Below are 4,976 nucleotides of genomic sequence, written 5' to 3'. Positions count from 1 at the left end.
AAAATTTACCGAAATGAGATTTTGACTATGGCTCATAGTATTCCTTTGGGTGGTCATTTAGGTGCAAAGAAAACTATGAACAAAGTTTCTAAACATTTTTATTGGCCTAGTTTAAGACAAGATGTAGCGTCATTTTGTAGAACGTGTCATACGTGTCAAATTGTTGGTAAACCTAATCAGGTTACTCCAGTGGCTCCACTGCAACCAATTCCTGTATTTGGTGAGCCGTTCTCAAAAATCATTGTAGACTGTGTAGGTCCTTTGCCAAAAACTAAAACTGGACATCAATATTTATTAATTATTATGTGCACAGCGTCTAGGTTTCCAGAGGCAGTACCTCTTAGGAATATAACAACTAAAACTGTGACAAAGGCTCTTATAAAATTCTTTACTTATTTTGGGTTGCCTAAGGAAATACAATCAGATCAAGGTAGTCATTTTACGTCTGGGTTGTTTCAACGGACAGTTTATAAACTGGGGCCAAAGCAGATTATTTCCTCAGCATATCATCCAGAATCACAAGGAGTCTTGGAGAGATTTCATTCTACACTAAAAACTATCATTAGGATATATTGTGTAGAAAATGAAAAGGATTGGGATGAAGGTATACATTTACTACTTTTTGCAGTAAGGGAGGCGGTACAGGAATCATTAGGATTTAGTCCTTTTGAACTTGTGTTTAGACATAGAGCTCGAGGACCTTTGGCTTTTTTGAAGGAACAGTGGATTAATAAAGAAGTACACACTAATTTGCTAGATTATATTTTGAAATTTAAAGAAAGATTGTACAAAGTTTGTAGCTTGGCCAAGGAAAATTTAAAGTTAGCTCAAGAGAAGATGAAGATGTGGTATGATAAGGAAGCTAGGATGAGGTCACTTAAGCCTGGAGATAAGGTGTTGGTTCTTTTCCCAGTGCAAATGAACCCATTACAAGCCAAATTCCATGGTCCTTATGAGATTAAATCTAAGGTAAATGATGTGGATTATGTGGTAAAAACCCCAGATCAGAGAAAGACAACACAGCTGTGTCATATAAATATGATAAAACCGTATTATGAGAGGGGAGTTGCTACTATGACTGTTGTAATCAATAATGAGTCTGATCTTGATGAGAACTTAATAGAGGATTCATCTGAACCTCATTTTAAACCCAACATTATTTCAACCAGGTTATCAAATTCAAAAATTCTGGAAAATATTGATGAAAAATTAGCTCATTTACAGCCAGAGCAGAGAGAGCAGATGAAACAGTTATTTTTTAAATATAGAGATTTATTTCCAAACGTCCCTAGAAGAACCACCGTAGCTACACATGATGTAGATGTTGGAGATGCCAAACCCATAAAGCAACATCCATATTGAATGAACAGGGAAAAATGTGAACTTGCTGAACAAAAAATTAAGTATATGTTAGAGAATGATATTATTAGACATTCGAATTTGAATTGGAGTTCACCGTGTGTTATGGTGCCTAAGCCAGACAATAGTATTAGGTTTTGTATGGATTACAGAAAAGTGAATGCTGTGACAAAAACTGATGCACATCCAATCCCTAGAGAAGATGATTGTGTGGATAAAGTTGGACAGGCCAAATTCCTTACAAAAATTGATTTGTTGAAAGGTTATTGGTGTGTTCCATTGACGGATAGAGGTAGAGAGATTTCAGCATTCGTAACCCCATCTGGGTTATATGAATATAATGTTCTTCCATTTGGGGTGAAGAATGCACCAGGTACTTTTCAGAGGATGATTAATAGCGTGATTCAGGGATTGAAAGATACAGATGCCTATATTGATTATTTGGTTACAGGGAATAATACGTGGAAAGCACATGTTACGGCGGTGGAGAAATTATTTGAGAGACTTTCAAAAGCTAACTTAACTATTAACTTAGCTAAAAGTGAATTTGGTCATGCCACAGTGACTTACCTTGGTTATGTGTGGGTCGGGGAAAATTAGCACCTGTTCAAGCAAAAGTTCAGGCAATTTTAGAAGTACCCACTCCAACTGGTAGAAAAACTCTCAGAAGATTCTTGGGTAAGGTAGGATATTACAGAAAATTTTGTAAGGATTTTGCAAACATTGTTCTTCCATTAACTAATTTCTTGAAGAAAAATAAGAAGCTTGTTTGGACAGAGTCTTGTCAGGAGGCATTTGATAAATTGAAAGCTATAATACGTAGTCAACCTATACTTAAATCTCCTGACTTTGAAAAACCCTTTTCATTAGCTGTAGATGCTAGTGATGAAGCTGCAGGAGCAGTGTTACTTCAAAAAGATGATGGTGATGAAGTTGATCGTCCAGTAGCTTATTTTTCTAAGAAATTTAATGCCCATCAAAGAAATTATTCAACAATAGAAAAAGAATTGTTATCTCTTGTTTTAGCTTTGCAACATATTGAAGTGTATGTTGGTTCTATGCATAAACCACTCACAGTTTATACCGATCACAATCCATTAGCGTTTTTGAGTAAGATGAAAAACAAAAATAGAAGATTATTAAATTGGAGTTTAATGTTACATGAGTACAATATTTTGATCACTCATATTAAGGGTAAAGATAATGTGATCGCTAATTGTCTATCTAGGTGTTAAGTGGACAATGAAAATTTGTTTTTTTTTGGAGAGGTATTTTAACATTTGTAACATTCCTACTGTACATTAGTTTGTAAAGGGCTGAAAGATAACATTGTATGTATTGTGTATTTTGTAAATTTTATACCTTTGTATTTTTTTGTATAAATTGTTAAAATTTTGTTCTTCAAGAGACCAAATTTTTTTTTGGAGGGAGGTGTTACATGCTCAAGGAGATCTGCTTTTTTTGTGAGAATGATGTAATGGTCTTTTGGAGGTCACCTGATGTGATTTTCCCACCGATTTGAGGTCATGTGATGACATGTGCCCCGTGACTATATACGGGTCGACCCAGGTGATGCAGGGGTTTTTTTTTCTTTAGTTTGTAGATTTCCAGGTAGAACGTGCTGTATCTCCGTTTCTGTTGTGTGTTTGTTTTTGGTGACACAGTTTCATTTTTAAAACGGAGTGTGCGTTCTGTTGCAAAATACCATGTTATTTGGACTGGAAATTTTTGCTGTGATGTGTTGATTTACTCAATTCCAACATTAGAAGGGAGAGTGAAGAATTTATTGAAGTTACAGGATCAAAGGATCGAGAGGAGTTGGCATCGTTTGGCAGTTTAATAAAGGATTGACCTTATTGGGTCTTCGTTGGAGGAGTAGCTACCTGCGTCGAGATAACTCTTACCAAAAAGAGCAAAGAGTTCATGCAAAAAGGTGCTCTCTCTCTCTCTCTCTCTCTCTAAAGGAATTTAAGGTCAGTTGTTTAAACTGTTTATTTTCAGCATCGTGAATCCTGTGGACAGAACCAGCAGCAAAGTTGCATCTGTGAAGAAATCCTTCTCCAGAGAAGTCTCTCCCAATTGAACGTGTAAATCTGTTGGACTTTTGAAGTTATCGCTTTAAGAACTATATTTGACTTTATTGCTTTAAGAACTGTTTTCGCATTTAACTCTTTAAGAACCAGAGCCATGTGGCGAGTTGGTGAACAGCTGCATATCTGTTAACATCCGGTTAAAGTTTTCATTTTTTTTTCCTTATCGTTTATCCGTGTTTAATAAATGTTTGGTTGTTTTTATATAACCTGTCTCAATTGATATTCATTGTTGCCGTTTACGTAACAATATGACCAGCTTCAGTGTCTCTCTAGTGACTTCATTGATTGTCACAACATTTGGGTGCTTGTCTAGGATACATTCGTGGCCCACTGTGTAACCAGTGACTTCAACACTAGAGGATGAGTATTTTCTTAGGAATAGGCCTTATATTGATCTGCTTAGGTCAATGATCATGAGATCATGGAGTATCAAAGAATATGGCAGAAAGCTGAACTGGGAGTCATAAAAGTGTGGTGTGTGTACGGGTTTCTGTGTTTTGTGTAAGGGACTATCTGCCAGATAGCACTGGGCAGTTTGTAGAGACAGAGCCCACCAGTTCTAAACAGTGGTTACTAACCATTCGGGACACCAAAGGGCGCTTGTACACTCATTTGGTGGGCAACAGATTAAGTGTGGTGTGACTACTGAGAACACTTGGGTAGTGTGGGAGATACCGGTCAGGACGCCAGAGGGCGTGTCTATTCTCATTCAGGGAATTCTTTGTGTGAGTCAGACTGTGTGTGGGGAAAACCTGAGAGTCAAAGCCTAAGATGGGCGCTACTACAGAAATATTCAACTCTCTACATAGAAGAGATACACGTAGCAACATTATGGGCCCAATTATGAAGAGGAGATGAATCACAGATTACCTCCATAATCTTGAACAGGTTGAAAAGGGAATGGACAAAGCCGGTTGGGTTAAGACCTGGACTCTGAAGGGACATTGGCAGCAGTGGAAAAGCCAATCAAAGAGAAAGGGAGATAAAGCAGCAGGCATTCTATGTCATGCACATTTGTAAGAGAGAACAAAGTGCCTGGAATCACATAATGTACAAATAGCAGAGCTACAGAAGGAAAGGGATGATTACAGAGAACAACGAGATGGTGTACATGTAGAGCTGGAAAGACCGAAGGAACAGATAGAACACTTACAGAAAGAGACTTGGGTGAGAAAGTGTAGATATACAGCTGGAAGGAATGAAGAAACAGAACATTTACAGAGAGAGGCTTGGGTGAAAAGCAGGCAGACAATTAGAAGAACACAAGAATTAATTATTTAGGGTTCTGAACAAACTGAGAGGTATATGGGATAAGGCCCAGCAAGTGGGTGCTTGCTTGGTAGCAGCCATGAGAATAACAGCAAAGGAAGGTGATGAGGTAAGTTAGAAAGTGTTAGACCAGGGAGTTGACAAGTGGGAAAGTACCCACAAACAGGAGAAGTTTTACCCAGTACAGCCTGTTGGAATGCCACTGATAGAGACCAGGCAACGACAGGCTCAAAAACCCAATGATCCCAGCCAGCC

Source organism: Mobula birostris, chromosome 9 (genome assembly GCF_030028105.1).
Source record: "Mobula birostris isolate sMobBir1 chromosome 9, sMobBir1.hap1, whole genome shotgun sequence".
Lineage (NCBI taxonomy): Eukaryota > Metazoa > Chordata > Chondrichthyes > Myliobatiformes > Myliobatidae > Mobula > Mobula birostris.
This window is presented reverse-complemented; position numbering follows the sequence as displayed.